This window comes from Panthera uncia (genome assembly GCF_023721935.1).
Source record: "Panthera uncia isolate 11264 chromosome B2 unlocalized genomic scaffold, Puncia_PCG_1.0 HiC_scaffold_24, whole genome shotgun sequence".
NCBI lineage: Eukaryota > Metazoa > Chordata > Mammalia > Carnivora > Felidae > Panthera > Panthera uncia.
This window is the reverse complement of record NW_026057580.1, coordinates 4,534,838-4,553,032: the sequence shown is the minus strand read 5'-3', so window position 1 is coordinate 4,553,032 and position 18,195 is coordinate 4,534,838. Positions and strand designations below refer to the sequence as shown.

Genomic DNA, 18,195 nt, shown 5'->3' with positions numbered 1-18,195 from the left:
GGATCTGCCCACACACAGGCTACTGGAATAGTTAACCCAGCAAACTTTCCCTTTTATACCACAACAAGCAGCTCGACTCTGTCTGCAGTTCACAGCTACACACCTGCAACTACAAGTGGTTTTGATCCGGAATACTGAAATAGGAAATCATGCTCTTCCCAGCCTCTTCCTTCCATCCCACCCCCACCAGAGTGGAATCCGCTGCAAAATCTCCGGCCTTATTCTTGCTTCAGGACCCAGACTGGTGTCTTGCTCTAAGGCAGCCCAGGGCAGAGGGGCCAGGTCTGCCCGCGTTTACCACTGTTGTCAAGCCACGGCCCTCGGCCAGTACATGGCCATCCTCAGTGAGGCGGCCGCCTAGGCCCCCCCGCCAAGCTCTGATCCCGAAGAGGCCACCCACGCGCCCTTCTGGCCCTCCTCAGGCCCCACCGCTGCTGCTTCGAGGCAGGGATGGGAGGCAGGCTCTCTGGGGAGCCTGGTGGCACACAGGGCTCGCAGCCCATGTTCACTTCCTGATGGTAGAGCTGGGGGTGGGGGGAGGGCTTGTTCCCCTGCAGTATCTGTTCTGTGAAGTTTGTTAAATGTAAGGAAAGCTTAAATTCTTGTATCTTTAAAAGAGAAGATCTTATTTAACCCTTTTGTGTTTTAGATTTACTTACACACATAGCCTAGAGCTCAGTTTTAGTTTTAACATTGTGAAAATATTAAAAGAATCTTGTAACTTTATTCTTTTTTCTCCTGCTGAAAAAAAATTAAACCAATCGTATGAAAGTTTGGATTTCTCTGTTTCGCCAGTTCTCCGAAGTGCTACCTGTATAACCAGAAAAACGGTACAGTGTCTCCCTGGCCGGAGCTAGGAAGAGATGAGGGAGGAGGTGGCTCTTGTGTGCAGCGTCCCCTCCATTCTCTCCTCGGGGGGTGGGGGTGGGGGGTGGCGGGGTGGCGGTGGCGAGGGGAGGTCGCTCTCCTTGTTTCTGTTGGCGGGTTGTGCTTTGGGAGGCCCCCGGGCTGACCCTGGATGAAGGTGTGCCTGCTGGCCCAAGTCTTTGCTGGCAGCAAGGAGGCCACCCATGTAGGGGAGACAGGAAGAAATAAACACCAGGCCTGAGGGAGTCCCTCAGTTGTGCCTGGCTTAGGGGTGCCTGGGTCCTGGGGGGCGGGGAGGGGCAGCATCTCAGAGACCCAGATCCCACCCACGGGAGGATCCAACTCTGGTGTGGAGGAGGCATTTGATACGTCTTCAGGTGTTTGAAAATGTGGCAGGAGAGTAGCATCCCTCCTTCCCACCTTTAGGGCAGAATATTTGACCACACAGTTGCCATGAAGATGATGAGAAATCCTAAGAGGAAATTAGAGGTGTATGGTAGAGGGGAACAGGCAGATGTGTGTGCAAAGAGCACAGGAGTGTGGTGGCCTTGAAACCCGCTAAACGCACCTCTGTCCCTGGTTAGCACCTCCTGTTGATCTGGGAGGTTTTGTTTCTGCCAGCAGGAGCCCACAGCCAGAAGAGATGGCTCTGGAAAGAAGCCACAGCAAGGAACAGGAGCAGGAAGCCCACCCCCACCCCGCAGGCAGATTGGGGGTGGGACGTGGTCCTCAAGGCAAACTGAGAGAGCCCTCTGGCTCCAAAGAAGGAGCGAACTAAGAGCACCCCAGCAGTCAGCAGAGCAACAGAAATACCCAGGAAAATTCTGCAGCTGTCTCAAAAACGTATCTCCTTTACAGCCATTCTCAAACCTGCCTAAAGGAGGGCTCCAGAAGAAGAGGAATAAGAAGAGAAAAACGTGGAGGCCTGGAAGCTCAGGAGAGGACTGGGAAGGGATGTCATGGGGGATGCAGCCAGCTGTGGGTGGTGTGGGCAGTGAGAGTCTCATGGGTCTCAGAGGGTCCACACTTGATCCATGCCTCTGTCCCAGGGTTTGGGCATGAATCTCATAGGTAGAAAAGTAAGCAAATTAAAATAGATCATTTATTAATGCCACACAAAAAGTATTAAGAGGAGCCAGAGACCTTACATGACTCAGCTGTGATTGTTATAAATAATGATGAATGTTGCTCTGGCAAAAACTGGTGACAGAACTCTTAGGAGACCAGAGTACGTGCATGCGTATATATAGAGTATAATGGGGCTACGTTCTCATTGTCTTTAGTGGGAAGTTAAATAATGTGTAAACTGGAAAGTCAAGAGAGCAATGTAAGCATGTTATTTAGAAATGTGGAGGTATAGGCGCTTGGGTGGCTCAGTAGATTGAACATCTGACCGGCTCAGGTCATGATCTCCTGGTTTATGAGTTCAAGCTCTATGTGGGGCTCTGCTGACAGCTCAGCCTGGAGACTGCTTTGGATTCTGTGTCTCCCTCTCTCTACCCCTCCCCCTGATCTCGATCTCTCTCTCTCTCTCTCTCTCTCTCTCAAAAATAAACATTAAAAAAAAATTTTTTTTAATGTGGAGGTAAATGCAGAAGAAAACGCTGGAAGTTTAGTGGTTTTCTGTGGGGGTGGAGGATGGGAATTCAGCAAGCCTTATATTTTCTATTTCTAGGACTATACACATGTGCAACGTTGATTTTTTTTTCCTTAAGTTTAAAAACTGACAGAAGGGACCAGCTCTCCCAGGGAGGTCAGGATGCTGGGTTTTCAGAAGCCAGCCTGTCCAGCATTCCCCAAAAGTGGATTTCAAGAAGCTCAGGTCCTTGGTGATGCCAAGTGGAAAGCCGATTTCCTGGTCAGAGATGTTTTAGAAGATGCAGGTGGCTAGTGCATCACAATACGCAGCCCATGACTTATATTTTACCTCCGGGCTTTCTCATAATCACACCTTGGGACAAGTTACCCCTGTTCTTTGAGCACCCTCTGTGTGCTGGGGGTTAATTCTAGCCAGGCCTGCCTGGCTTACATGGATCTCTGGTGTGCTGTCCCAGTGACCCATAACTTGAATCACCTGGCACATTCCCGGAACTTCACATTTCCCTTGACTTGCATCCTGTTCCCCAGGTTTACATGTCGGGGTGTTTCTGATCAGTCACTGGAGGGACTTTGAAATGGATATAGCAAGCCAGGAGCAAGAGGTTGGGGAGACTGGTGGGCTTTGGCAAAGAACATACAAAATAAAACTGATGGCTCACCCTTAGGATGTGCGAGAGAGGGCCTGGCTGGGAAGGGGCACGTAGCCGCCAGGCTCACATGTAGCCACTGGGCTTTAGGGGCTGGTCTCATGGGTTTGGGCAATTAAGCTGTTGGCAAGTGGCAAGTGAGATGCTCCCCAGACTGGGGTCTCTGGTTTCACGCGTGTGGGTAATAGGTTTGTGCATGACCCCTTGTTAGGTACTTGGGAGGCCAGGCTGGCTGGTCCAGTGGTTCCTAGGACTCCATCCCTACCTCACCATCTCCAGGCAGCCCTGTTCTGATCTCCCAGGGCTGGGAAGGGCTTGAGCTGTTGTGGGGAGGAGTGTGGATTTGTTGGGGGGCGGGGCGGGGGCCAGGGCTTTGGAAGGTTTGGGAGCAGGCAAGCCACAGGGTCAGATGTCAGAATCAGCTGACCCCCAGGTTAGGGGGACCTGTGGTCTTCGGCCCACCAGGCAGCAGAAGGAGGTCGGGGGCAGAGGGTCCCAGATTAGGAGGGGAGGGATCTGCTCCATGTGACACAGTGACCAAAAGGAAAGGGGATGTCACCAGGACACAGGTCCCAAAGGCAGAAGCTTGTGTACACCTTGTGAGCCCCATCGGGGGCCCTTCCAGCTCGGAGCCCTGGCTGTGGGGACCCTCATTCAACCCTTGGAATGTGCTTGGCACCAATTCCAGGTACTGGTGACCAAAAATAGTGCCTACTTTGGCTGTGGGGATGGGACAAAAGAACAGGATAAATGTATGCTACAAAACGGGGAAGGTGGCTAAGAAGCACAGGGCCTGTGGGCTTTTCTCTGAGATGGGGACCATCAAGGATTTGAGCCACAGGGGACACAGTCTCCCTGCCTGTGTGCAAGGGAGGAAGCGGAAGGCCAGGGAGGCTGCTTGATATCAGGCAGTGGATGGTGGTGGCACAGAACTCGGGGCGAGAAGTCAGATTGTGAACTTGGGTTGAAAGTAGTGAAAACAGGAGATGCCAACAGATGGGCTGTGGGTGAGAGACAGGAGGACCTCATGGCTCTGGCCAGAATGAAGGGCCAGAGGTGCCATTAATGAAGGACTCTGGTGGGAACACGGTTGGGTGGACACCACAGACTGGACGTCCGGGTGGAAATGTGGAGGGGACACCCGGTACACAGCTGCGGGCTCAGTAGAGACATCCTGACTAGAGATGAGCATTTGTAAGTCCTCGGCACACAGCCAGTACTTCAGGTCCCAGCCTGGTCACTGAGGGAGGAAAGGAGGTAGACTGAGGCTGTGCCAGGAACATTGTGGTATTGCAAGGTCCTGGGAGATGAGAAGAAGCTGCCAGCAGAAGGAGGAGACCCAGAGAGAGGGGAATCATGATGAATTTCAAAGAGAAGGGAGTCCATGGGGGTGCTGCCTGGGCACCCAGCAGCCAGAGACCTGCCATTGGGGAAAAAAGCTGGAAAGCCCCGCTAGGGTTTTGCTGCACTAACAGCAGAGAAGGGAGCAGTAATGGAGTGGGTGTGGAGGCAGGAGAGAAGTACTGTTTATGCTGAGGGAATGATCCATCAGAGCAGGAGAGGTAGGGGGTGTAGGACGGAGGGGTAAGTCAAGAGTGGTGCCCGCACAGGCGGGCAGGTGGAAGCTGTCTGTTCTGTTCGCTCATGCAAGTGGGAAGCAGGGTCATCAGGTGCAGGGAGGTTGGATAAGGAGCAGGAAAGGTTTGATGGAGATGTTAAAGGTGGACTTCTACTGAAATGAAGTTTTAGCTCTAGGCCCCTCACTCACCAAGACCCCTTCTAAGTCCTGGTGGCCGGCCTTGGCAGTGAATCTGCCTCTGCCCACGGTTTTATAAAATTTGCAAGGGTGAGATTCTGTAGCTGCAGTTGGTTAAAGCTGGTCTCTCTCCACTCCAACTTTCTCTTCTGTTGTTGGGTGGTGCTGAGGTGATGTGGACATTTTGGGGATTTGGCCAAGGTGAAGTCGAGTTGGGGACATATTTGGAGTGGTAGGACGTATTTGTGTGGTTTGCTGTCACTTCGGTGTTTACTGGGTTATTGATGGCCTTCCTGGGGAGAAAGGATAGCTTTCAGAAGGACACTTTGCTGCCAGCCATGCTGATCACCACGCTGACTAGAAGGAGGGGAGGCACAGAAGGGAGACAAGATTTGGAATGTTTGGGAGGCTCCTGGATGGCTCAGTCGGTTAAGCGTCCGACTCTTAATTTCGGCTCGGGTCATGATCTCATGGTTTGTGAGTTTGAGCCCTTTGTCGAGCTCTGCGTGGAAGGTATGGAGCATGCTTGGGATTCTCTCTCTCTACCCCTCCCCCACTCGCACACACGCTTGCACTCTCTCTCTCAAAATAAATAAACTTAAAAAAAAAAATGTTTGGAGCCGGAGGCTAGTCTGTGGAAAATTCTTCCAGTCATTGGATGTGTAAACTTACAAGCACAAGACTTGATTCTCATCCATGCCTGCTCAAGATGGAAATCTCCTCTTGTTAGGAGCATGCTGGGCTGTGCGGCACATACAACTGTAAGTGCATGTGCCTTGTGCAGTGCAAAGCGTGTTAAAGATTAGCCTAGGAATTCCCGACATGCCCTGGAATCCTACACCTCACACGTGGAAGAAACCTAATGGTGGTTTCCTCACATTTGACAAAAGTTCCCAAAACTTATGTCCGTGCCAGTGTGAGTTGTGAAGAGGAAAGAAATGTGAAGTATCAGTAATTCAAAGTTTGACCAAGGGATGGAAGATTAAGGAATCTCTTTGCTCTTGAATGGCATCAGGAAATCATGCAAAGGGTGATCCGACAGCACAGAGCCCAAGCCTTATAGACGCGCAGCACAGCCACTGAAACCATTGTGTTGGTTTTCTAGAATTCTTGATGTCTGGGTATGTGTCAACTTTGAAAAATGGGTAATTCGCTGTGATTTCTAATTCTTCATCTTTGAGCCTGACTTTATAATCATATTCTTTATTCTTTTTCCTAAAGAGGGCCCCATAAAGGCTGGGAGAGAGTTGAAGGCATGAAATGGTGGCTTAGTTCCCAGCAAGACCTGAGGGGCCCCACAGCCCTTCCCCTGTGTCACAGGCCCAGATGAGCTTGGGTCTGAATGTAAGTCGGCTAAATAGTTAAGCACTCGCTTGGGTCAGCCGACAGACTCTCCTGATGAGGAAGCAGTGTGCTGGTGTGAGCACCTTGTCATCCCACAGGCTGGCACTTTGAGTAGCACTGGATGAGAAATGTCATGAAGATACCAAGGAGCCCTTCCCCTTGAACATGTGCTGGCTGTGGAGACTTGCTTTTCTGATGACTAGCATATGGCAGGAGTGATGCTTCCTGGCTCCAGGCTAGATCTAAAAGGCATAGGATAAGACTTCCACTGGGCTCTCTCTCACACATGTGCCTTGGGAGCCCAGGGCTGATAAGTGAGTCACATCCTCTGGGACAGTGATGATCAAAAAATGGAAAATAAGTGTTCGCAAGCATGTGGGGAAATGGGGACTTTCATCCATTGATGGTAGGAGTGTACAATAATATGGCCATTGTAGAAAACTGTTTGGTGGTTCCTCAAAAAGTTAAACTGAAATTACCATATGCCAGCAATTCCACTCCTTGGAATCCACCCCAAAGACTTGGAAGCAGGGACTCCAGCATGTGTGTGCACACATGTTCACGACAGCTCTATTCACAATAGCCGAAAGGTAGAGACACAGCCCAGGTATTCACTAGAAGATGAACAGGAAAACAAAAGGTGGTATAGCCATACAATTCGGCCACAAGAAGAAATCAAATACACATGCTACAATGTGGACAAACCTTGAAAACATTATGCTAAGTACAACAAGCCAGTCACAAAAGATCACACGTTACATGATTCTGTTTAGGTAAAATGTCAGAATGGGCAAATTCATAGAGACTGAAAGCAGGTGGGTGGTTACTAGGGGTTGGGGGGAGAGGAGAATGGGCACTTAATGGGTATGGGTTTCCTTTTGGGGTAATAAAAATGTTCTGGACTTAGCGGTGCTGTTTGTACAACATTGCAAATATACTAAATGCTACTGAATTGTTCATTTAAAATGGTGGGTTTTATGTTATGTGAATCTCACCGCAATTAAAAAAAAAGCCTGGCTGCCCCAAAGCCGGTGTACTGGAGAGACCATGTGGAGAGCCCAGGATGAGAGAGGGAAGTCCAGGAGCCCAGCTGTGTGAGTCCCCAGGGCACTCGTCAGATACGTGGGGAATGAGCAAGTCTTCAGATGAGCTGGTCCAGCCTTTCTGTCTGACCCAAATGATACCAAGGGGAACAGAGATGGCTGTCTCCACTGAGCCCTTAGCAAACTGGAGATTTGTGATCAAAATAAGTGTTTTAGGCCACTAGGTCCTGGGAGGGTTGGTCTGCAGTAATGTGAGCTGAGCAGGTGATGTCTGACAATTGCAGGGAGTCCCCAGCCCCCTGGGCATCACAATGGCAAGTGGGTTCAGCCAGCCAGGTTCTTGGAGGGTGGCACTGGGGATCAGAGGTGGTAGTGCCAAGCAAGGACAGCGGAGCACCGTGGACCAGACAGCTGGTGGGGGGGTTAGATGAGGGGTGAGGGCACCCCAGGGTGCCCAGGGTAACCAGGAACAAGTGTGTGGTGGCAGCCGTCACGATGGACTCAAGCAGGTGCTGATGAAGCAGTGGATTCTGGCACCTTCACTGAGCTCCTCAACAATGACCGACCATCCCCTCCCAAGTTTGCCTGATCAGCCCCAGTGGCAGGGGGGGTAGCCCTGACCCCAGGAGGCAGGACACAGATCTTGTCCAGCTGGGCCTCTCCCAAGTGCCTCTCTGCCAAGGGACCCCCCCCTCTGGCCTGCTCCTTTGCTGGGGAATGTGGAAGATTTCTCCATCCTGGACACTCCCCTGGGGGCTCACAGAAGTCCTTGAGAATAATCTGTGGAGCTTTTACAAAAATTTCCATGCCCAAATCCATCCAAGACCAGGTCAACCAGAATGTGTCAGGTAAGCATGGTCATAGATGTTTGTTGAAAGCTCCCGAGGCCGTTCTGGGGTGCAGTTAGATTGAGGCCGCCGCTCAAACGCAGCAGCATCCTGCCCTATTCTTTTTTTTTTTTTTCCAATATATGAAATTTATTGTCAAATTGGTTTCCATACAACACCCCGTGCTCATCCCAAAAGGTGCCCTCCTCAATACCCATCACCCACCCTCCCCTCCCTCCCACCCCCCATCAACCCTCAGTTTGTTCTCAGTTTTTAAGAGTCTCTTATGCTTTGGCTCTCTCCCACTCTAACCTCTTTTTTTTTTTTTTTTTTTCCTTCCCCTCCTCCATGGGTTTCTGTTAAGTTTCTCAGGATCCACATAAGAGTGAAAACATATGGTATCTGTCTTTGTATGGCTTATTTCACTTAGCATCACACTCTCCAGTTCCATCCATGTTGCTGCAAAGGGCCATATTTCGTTCTTTCTCATTGCCACGTAGTATTCCATTGTGTATATAAACCACAATTTCTTTATCCATTCATCAGTTGATGGACATTTCGGCTCTTTCCATAATTTGGCTATTGTTGAGAGTGCTGCTATAAACATTGGGGTACAAGTGCCCCTATGCATCAGTACTCCTGTATCCCTTGGGTAAATTCCTAGCAGTGCTATTGCTGGGTCATAGGGTAGGTCTATTTTTAATTTTCTGAGGAACCTCCACACTGCTTTCCAGAGTGGCTGCACCAATTTGCATTCCCACCAACAGTGCAAGAGGGTCCCCGTTTCTCCACATCCTCGCCGGCATCTATAGTCTCCTGATTTGTTCATTTTGGCCACTCTGACTGGCGTGAGGTGATATCTAAGTGTGGTTTTGATTTGTATTTCCCTGATAAGGAGCGACGTTGAGCATCTTTTCATGTGCCTGTTGGCCATCTGGATGTCTTCTTTAGAGAAGTGTCTATTCATCTTTTCTGCCCATTTCTTCACTGGGTTATTTGTTTTTCGGGTGTGGAGTTTGGTGAGCTCTTTATAGATTTTGGATACTAGCCCTTTGTCCGATATGTCATTTGCAAATATCTTTTCCCATTCCGTTGGTTGCCTTTTAGTTTTGTTGGTTGTTTCCTTTGCTGTCATCCTGCCCCATTCTAAGAGGGCACAGAGAGTGAGTGTATTTGTAACCATCAAAACACTAATTCTCAAAGTGGTGTACCCCAGCTAACAACTCATTAGAAAGGTACTGGGGTGGGGACACCTGCCTGGCAGTAAGTGGAGTGTGCGACTTGATCTTGAGGCTGTGAGTTTGAGCCCCATGTTGGATGTAGAGACTACTTAAAAATAAAATCTAAAAAAAAAAAAAAAAAAAAAAAAGTACTGGGTGGATTTCTTCAAAAATGTCTTCCCATTTTTTCCCCTTTAAACTTTGGAGCCTGTAGGAGATAAGCAATAGCATGTGACACAGGACATCGGACTCTGCCCCAAACAGCAGTGTGCTTTTCTTCTGTGGGCATCTGTTGGGTTCTAAACAGATCACCCATGAGCTCCTCCTCCTCAGGGGTGTGGGCAGGACCAGGGGCAAACCGCTAACCTTGAGCAGCCGTGTGGGGAAACCCCAGCAGGTGAGCCAATGGCACCAGGGTTTTAGGCTGTTGGGGTGGCACACCCTAGCTGGGGTGGGCCCTTTGATGGAAACAGAAGGACACGTCTTAACAATGCTGCAGATGCCAACCAGGCCCAGGAGACAGCACTCGCTGGTTAGGTGCCCCAGATCCCGCGGGGCAGGGATGACACAGACTCAGGAGGGACGTGGTGGCCTGGCTACTCCTGACAGCTGGGCTGACTGGAACCAGGCATTGACTTACCTCTGCTGCACCTGATGATGCCTTGAGGCCATGGGAAGAGCACCCAGAAGCCCCCCAGCCTCCCCGGCAGTGGATCACTGGTGTGGAAATGCAGGATGCAAGACCGGTGCTGCTCCCTGTAAACCTGACCAGGTGGAAGGCCTGAACACGGAGGAGCCAGGGCCCCCGGACAAAGGAATTTGTCATGTTGGAGCCTGTTGTGACCAGGAAAGGTCCTGCCCAGCATTAACCAAGGATCAAAGCCAAACGGGTTTAAAAAGCAAGAGGAAAGTGATTTCATGGCCAGAGAATATTACTGGGAAGAGTTTACAAAGGATGTGACGTTAAATTGTGTCGGAATCCCACTAAGGAAAAAAAGAGCCAGGGCCTCTGTGGAACCATGCCGTCTCCAAGTCTGGAGCATCGTAGACCAACATGTGTCTCCTGTTCTCACCAGAGGCCCCGCCCAGGTAGGGTCTGTTACCCTATCCCCCCAAAACCCCTATGTTCCCATCAGGTTCTCCTGCTTGGCTTTCCCCTTGTGGCTGTCCAAGGTCAACGTTTGCCCCCGGCCCCGCCCACCAACCCCCAGAGGATCACACCCCTGAGGAGGAGGTGCTCAAGATGCTCTGGGTTCAAGTTTCCAAAGGGCACCGAGAGGCGTCTCCAAGGAGAGCATCAGATCGGGGAGCTGAGGCCTGGGGACTATGTGCCTATGAAGTACAGCTCAGAACTATGTCTAGAGCAAGAGAAATGCAGACCAGGCCACCGCGTTAGGCCAACAGGTAATCACAACAGCTGGCATCTATGACACACCTACTTGGAGCCAGGTGCTGTCCCAGGAGACTGTCACACACTGATGTCACCCTCCCCAGTTGTATGGAATGTCACTCTTGGCTGGCAGAGGCGAGGTGACGGCGATTGTCTGCCTAAGTTCCTGGCTGCTTCTCTCCAGAACAACAGCAGCTGCTGGACACTGGGTGGGGCCCCAGCAGGAGGACCCAGCACATCCCCTTCTGTCCCCATGCTTTATGCAGACGGTGCCAGCAGAGCCATGACCACTTGAAGACTCGCTGTGTGTGTCATTCTGAATGCCCTCCGTTTGTGGTGTGTCTTGTTCTGTGTGTCAAGGTCAAATCAAGCTCATGGTTTTAGGCAATCCCTCTGTTGATCTTTCACCATTTCCTGAGTTTCTCAAATCTCCTCCTGGTTTTCCACTCTGGTTATTTTTATTTTCAAACTCTGTATCTTTTTGGTCATTGCTTGTGATTTAGAGGAAGGGGGAGGCAGTGTGTGCTCATTTTACCTTATTGCACACGCTAAATTTTAGTCAAGACAGCCAGATTGTACTCCAAATAGCAGTCTGCCATCTTGAATTCAAAGTCCAGGATCTTTAAAATTTAAATAGATGAGACCTGTAGAATATACTGGAAGCTTTGCAGTCCCAGACAGGTGAAGGGACAGAAAATGCGTAGCCACTTCAAAAAGGTTCATCCTAACAAGCCCTGGGCAAGTGTGTCCTGGGTGCAGATATTGTAAGATAACCATTGGTCACTGGTGGAAAAATATTGTCAGTGGAAGAAGAACTAAGACTGTCAGAGGCAGGCAAATGCTGTGCTTGAAGTCTGATGCCAGTCCTTAGTGAAATGAAGGAAGAGTGTATTAGGTAAACATTGAGAAAGGAAAGTGGGGACCCCAGGTGCCCACACATGAGTTCATAGCCTCAGGCACTGTCTCAGAAGTGGTCAGTTCCAGAAAAGAAGCCCAGAGAACCAGATACCATCAGAATCGGGCACCCCACCCCCAAATTCCATCAGTCCTCAGCCCTCTTCTTTTCTTGAACCCTCAGGGGATTTGACACACCGATCTGCCCTCACTTGGGCTATCACCACCAGGTGTTCAGACACAGGGTCTCCTGGTCCCTCAGCACCTTTGCTGCTCCTTCTCACCTCCTCAGGCTCTATCCACTGGGAGCTCTAGGGCTCAGCTCAGGACCCGTCTCTTCCCTGCTTGGTGATCTCCTCCCAGTTACCTGAACACTGGTGGTGACACCTTTCTCCCCAGCTGACACCTCAGCCCTTGGCTCGGGGCTCAGGTTCCCAGGGGCTCGCACATCTAGTTCAGTGTTCCTCCAAGCCAGGGTGGGTTGTCAGCACTGTAGCAATGGATGCTTGAGAATGCAGATCCTTGGGCCATGACAGCCCTGGGGTCCAGACCTGTAGGTCGTAGGTGTGGTCGTGGACACGTTATCAAGTTCCCGGGGGATTGATCTGTGCTGTGGTCTGAGGACTGCTTCTAGTACTCATCTCAAACTTCTAGGAAAAAACCCGACTCTCTTTCCTGGTACAACCATGACAGACTTTCCACACCACTCTCAGAGAAAACAGAAACCCAGCACCCTGAGCTAAACTGAAATTAACAGGGCCATCCTGACATGTTCTGGTTCCCATAACAATACAGTCTTGAATATTTCCTGCAAACCAATACTGAGTTAAAGCAGTATTATCCCTAACTTCTGTGGAGCTGATGTACCAAGGTAAATTGTGACCTTGAGGACTAGGGATAAGTGAGAAGTAGCTCCTTTTCCATCACAGACAGATGAGTATGAACTTGAGCACCTTGTAAAGTTTGTATGGTTTTCCTTAAACGCGTGTTGGGTTTGTGTTTGTTGAGCAGGTCCTTGAGAAGTTCAGCTTCCTTGCCTTCTCTCTGGACAAACCCAGCATGTCCCAAGCAGGCTCCCCCCATCCCTGGTTCTGTGAAGGCCACCCCACTTGGAGTCTACCTTGACTCTGTGGCGTCTCTCACCGCACCCACCTACAAATCCTGTCACCCTGCCTGCCCCAGCCCCTGAAGCTCAGCGAGCCCAAAAAGCACCCCCTCTCCCCAGATTTCTACAACAGCCCTCACCCCTACTGCTCTGTCCCTTATCCCTACAAGAATTCTCCAGTCAGGAAGCCAGTGAGCCTGTTAAAGTGTGAGTCAGACCAGGGCCCTCCTCTGCTCACAAACTTCCACCAGCTCCACGACTTAGAGAAGAACCCAATGTTCTCTAAGGATCCCGGGGCCCTCCCCTGCCCACTGGACCTGTCACACTGGGCCTCACGTCCCACCCCTGCCTCTCACTAGTCCCCACCACACCAACCATGCTGCAAGGCAGGGCCCTCCCTTTTGCTCTCTCTTCTCCTGGAAAGAACCCTCCCCCCCCCCACTTCCCTGGGCCTCAGTCTTTGTCCCTTGTCCCCAGGGCTTTGAAAGCTTCTCTGGTTTCTACCTGGGCAACCACTTCTAGCCCTCTCCTTCACATGAGCACACAGGCGTGAGCCACATTTACACTCGTGTATGTTGTCTCTTGTCTGTCACCTTCCTCTGGAATGTAAGTGCCATGAAGGCAGGCCATTGGCCTGTTTTGTCCTCTTTGATCGTTGCTACATACCCAGCACTTAGAAAGTGACCTGAGCTGCCTTTCAGCTGGAACCGCCATCTTCCAGTAATTCACCAAAATGACCAACACAAAGGGAAAGAGGAGAGGTACTCGCTATATGTTCTCTAGGCCTTTTAGAAAACATGGAGTTGTTCCTTTAGGAACATACACGCGAAACTACAAGAAAGGTGATATTGTGGACATCAAGGGAATAGGCACTGTTCAAAAAGGAATGCCCCGCAAATGTTACCCAGGCAAAACTGGAAGAGTCTGCAATGTTACCCAGCATGCTGTTGGCATTATTGTAAACAAACAAGGGCAAGATTCTTGCCAAGAGAATTCATGTATATGTTGAGCACGTTAAGCAAAGAGCTGAGACAGCTTCCTGAAGCACGTGAAGGAAAATGATCAGAAAAAGAAGGGAGCCAAGGAGAAAGGTACTTGGGTTCAACTGAAGCACCAGCCTGCGCCACCCAGAGAAGCACACTTTGTGAGAACCAGTGGAAAGGAGCCTGAGCTGGGAACCCATTCCCTATGAATTCATAGCATGATAAATGTAAAAAAAAAAATAAAAGACTTCTCAAGACTGTAAAAATGTTTCTTTTAATTGAGTACCAGCTTGGTATCTTCTCCCCCGAAGAAGTATTTAAAGCAAACTTTAACTGTGTCCAAATTCATTGGGTGATGGCTTTATTCAAATTTTGTGGGTTTTGAGGCACCTGGATGACTCAGTTAAGCATCTGACTTTGGCTCAGGTCATGATCTTGCAGTCCAAGAGTTTGAGCCCCGAGTCAGGCTCTGTGCTGACAGCTCAGAGCCTGGAGCCTGCTTTGGATTCTGTGTCTCCCTCTCTCTCTGCCCTCCCCTGCTCGTGCTCTGTCACTGTCTCAAAAATAAACGTTAAAAAAAATATGTGGTGGGGGTTTTTTTGCTGAAAGATGTGAAGTGGTTTATTGTACAATATACTCTATTAGGAACTGCCAGATAGTACTTACAAAATATTTAATCGTAGTTTGAAAATAGTCCCTCTAAATCACTAAGAAAAAAGAATTTTAAAAAACAGATGAAAGTTTATCTGTTGCGATTGCATTTAAGCACGGAAAGTTGAGTACTTGTAATTGTATCAGGTCTTTTTTTCTTTTTTTAACATTTATTTTTGAGAGACAGAGACAGAGCATGAGTGGGGAAGGGGCAGAGAGAGGAGGAGACACATTATCCGAAGCAGGCTCCAGGCTCTGAGCTGTCAGCACAGAGCCCGATGTGCGGCTCGGGGCTCGAACTCACAAACTGTGAGATCATGACCTGAGCGGAAGTCAGATGCTCAATTGACTGAGCCACCCAGGCAGCCCTGTATCAGGTCTTAAATAGCTATGTTTTAAGGATAAAGAACTTCCTTTTGAAGCCTATTACTTAAAAAGATTGTTTAAGCACTCTGGTTCCTACTAAATTGTTTTCCCTGTCATTTCCTGTTAAGTGTTTTTCTATATGGTGTTAGGAAAAATTTATTTATTGGAAATGCTCTTTGTTGGCCTAGGTCCTTTGCACTTGCCTTTGCCGGAGACTACCTACACTTTCTAAAGTTGGTGAATTTCTGATTGTCCTTTGTTCACCTTGCATGTCATAAGTGAACCTTCCCTGATGCATTTTTTTTTTTTTAACGTTTATTCATTTTTGAGACAGAGCATGAATGGGGGAAGGTCAGAGAGAGAGGGAGACACAGACTCTGAAACGGGCTCCAGGCTCTGAGCTGTCAGCACAGAGCAGGACGCGGGGCTCGAACTCACGGACCTCGAGATCATGACCTGAGCCGAAGTCAGACGCCCAACCGACTGAGCCACCCAGGTGCCCCTCCCTGATGCATTTTAAGGAGAGAAATGAAACTGTTTGGAATCAAAGGAGAAAGTCTGGTTTGGGATGATAGAATTAAATCCCTTATATCTGTTACCACGGGAAAAAACAAAAAAACAAAAACGACTTGAGCTTGGTGGTGTTCACAGGCTGAGGGGACTGGGGGAGCAGCTGCTTGGTGAACCCCAATGCTCTCTGGGGGGGTTTGTCTTGTTCAGTACATCAAGGGATTGTTGGAAATGCTGTCAGTGCTAGACGATCAAAAACTAGGAGGGTTCACTCACATGATGGTGCCTAAATCAAGTTTAAAAATGGTCTTGACAGTAAGTTCCAGTGCTCAGCTAAAACCACTGGATGGAAGTTGGCAAAGAGAAATGTCAAGTCCTGAGTTTAGGTTCAGAAAAGAAACTACGTTAGCAGTATAGCACAGCTGCCCGATTCAAGTGAAAAGGGCTCAGTGTGAGCCCAAGGTGAGACGTGGCCAAGTGCAGGCTTGCGTTCTGCACGTGGAGTCAGGACTCCGCCTCCACGCATGGAGTCAGGGCCCACTGCCTCCTGTGGAGTTAGGTCCTCTGGCGCTTGGAGTCACACCCCCGCCCCAGCGTGTGGAGTCTAGGCCCCGCCCCCTGGCACGTGGAGTGAGGGCCCCGCCCTTTGGCGCTTGGCATCAGGGCTCCCAGGTGCATGGAGTCTTAGCCCTGCCTCCGCACGTGGAGTCTCGAGTCTCGCCGGGTCCCCACGCATGGAGTCTAGGCCCCGCCCCCAGGCGCGTGGAGTTAGGCCAGGCAGGCAGCAACGGAGCTGCAGGAACGTCACCCTCACTTGCAGGCGTCATGCGGGGGCCACATGCAAGGACAAGGCGCTGAGTGAGAGCGAGCTGAGGGTCGAGACACCCACAGGGGAGCACCTGTGAGTCGGTCGTACAGGAGAAGAGAGAAAAGGATGGCAGCCGGACTGACCAGGGCCGCAGAAACGACGAGGGAACCGGGCCTGGGCTCAAGGTGATGGAATTTTCTCTCCACCAGAACTGGCATGGAACAGGCACTGCAGGGGCTGAGAGGGCTCACAGGGGCCTGGAAAGGGTTTCCCGGGCCGTCCTTGCTCAGAGAAAGCTCCAGGGAGTGTGGTCACAGGGCGAGTCCTGGAACTGCATGTAGGGGCCCCACCCAAGCGGACAGCGCTGACTCGGCTGACTCCGGAGATGTCTGTCCCCTCCCTCCCAGAGGCATGGAAAACAAGGGGGGGCCCTGGGGCTGGCAGAGGCGCTGAGGGGAGAGGGACGAGGGAAGACAGACACAGGCAGCCGTCACTTTATTTTTAAGAGGAAACGCACAGCAGCAGGCTCACAGACAGGACCTTCCGGGTGTTTTGAACTCATACATTTGGTATATTGGCTAACTTAGGTTGCTCTGCAAAATGAGGAAGAGGCTGCATCCTGTTCACAAATTAATGCTTATTCTAAACAGCAAACTGCCCTTTGGGCTTTTTTAGAACTTTGGACGGAGCTCCTGGAGTCCTCCATAGATGGCTGAGAAGGGCTGTTCCCACCCCGGGTCCAGCATGAGCCCCCCACATCCCGGAGGCCTGGGAAGGGGGGTGGGGGCAGCGCCCACCAAACTCTGCAGCCCAGAAACCCGAAGCGGGTGGAGGGTCATGGTGTCTGGTAAATTCAGGGTATACACAAGTTTGGCAAGAGTAGCTCAGAGGTCAAGCCGCATGCCAGCCCCGGAACATCACCCTCTCCACAGTCCCCTGGAAGCTGAGCCCCAGGCCCACCGCACCTCTGGCCTTTCCAGGTGCTGGGCTGGGGTGGCCTCAGGACCTTAGTTTTGGGGGAGGTTTCTGTTCCTCAGAGTGGGCACTGCCTCCCAGAAGGTCACTCTGGAAGGGAGCCCCGAGAGCTGAGCTGCCCTCCAGGGGAGTGAGTCCAGGAGAGGCGGCACCCCAGGGCTGTGGTCAGTAGGCTCTGTGCCCTGCTGTCCTTGCCTATAAGCTTCTCAGATCTCACGGTCAGTGCGTGGCACCGTGGATGGGGGTGTGGGCTGCTGAAAGCGAGACCCGACTGCTTGGGACAGGTCTCGGAGGGAGCACCATCAGGCCCCAGTGGAAGGAGATGTGGATGGGGACTAACCCTGACCCCGGGGCTGGAAGCAGCCATGGGAGGACCAGCCTGCCCCTGCCCCCTGGACAGCAAGCAGAGGCCACCCACCCCAGCGATGTGTGTGTCCGTCTGGGTCAGGTGCCCTGTCTTGGGCCACAAACCCCGGGGCTGATGTGACAGGATGGGACTATTTGGTGATGGATGGGTGGACAGAAGCGTTGCCAGTGTTCCCAGGGCATCCATGGAAACCCAAGCCCCAGAGCCCAGATGCCTATCCTAAAAGCCTCTCAGACCTGCTGTTCGGGGTAGCGCTGCCCCACCCTCATTCTGTACAGAGCTGAGGCCTCCCTCCCACCTCTAGATGGGATGGAGCTGCTCTCCGCAGGTTCTCAAAGTTGGCATTCTTCAGCTGTCCCAGCCCAGTGACAGCCAGTGACAGCTGAGCAGGAGACAAAAGCGGAGACAGGTGTAGGCTGCTGCCTCCTCTGCCTCCCCCTGCTCCCCCCTCTCAGGGCTATAAATACTCAGGATGCAAATGGTAAATGCTCTAGATGTTCATTATAAATTATAGGTGGATGATTGTGAATCTTTAGGCCATGAGGCCCCTTGGGGGAATATTTCAGTTCTTTTTAAAAAAAAAAGAAGAAACTAACCTGATGGTCCAGGAGGGCCCCTTCATAGCCTGGCTTCTGTCTGGGAGAGGCCAGGGTATGGGGAAGGATGACTGGGGGTGGGGCAGGGGGCACTACCACCCCTCAGTGAGTCAATCACAGAGGACACGAATGACCTGGCTCAGGTCAAGGGTGACTCTGAGCCAGATGAGAGGGAGGGCACCTTTGTCCCTACTGTTAGGTTGGAATGTTATTCCATGAGCATTGTTACTTTACTGATATATTTTTT

General features: G+C 50.9%; 1 pseudogene; it reads left to right on the top strand.

The window, feature by feature from the left end:
* Positions 1-3,455: 3,455 nt before the first annotated feature.
* LOC125938277 (60S ribosomal protein L21-like) lies at positions 3,456-14,403 on the top strand (annotated as a pseudogene).
* The last annotated feature ends 3,792 nt before the right edge of the window (positions 14,404-18,195 follow it).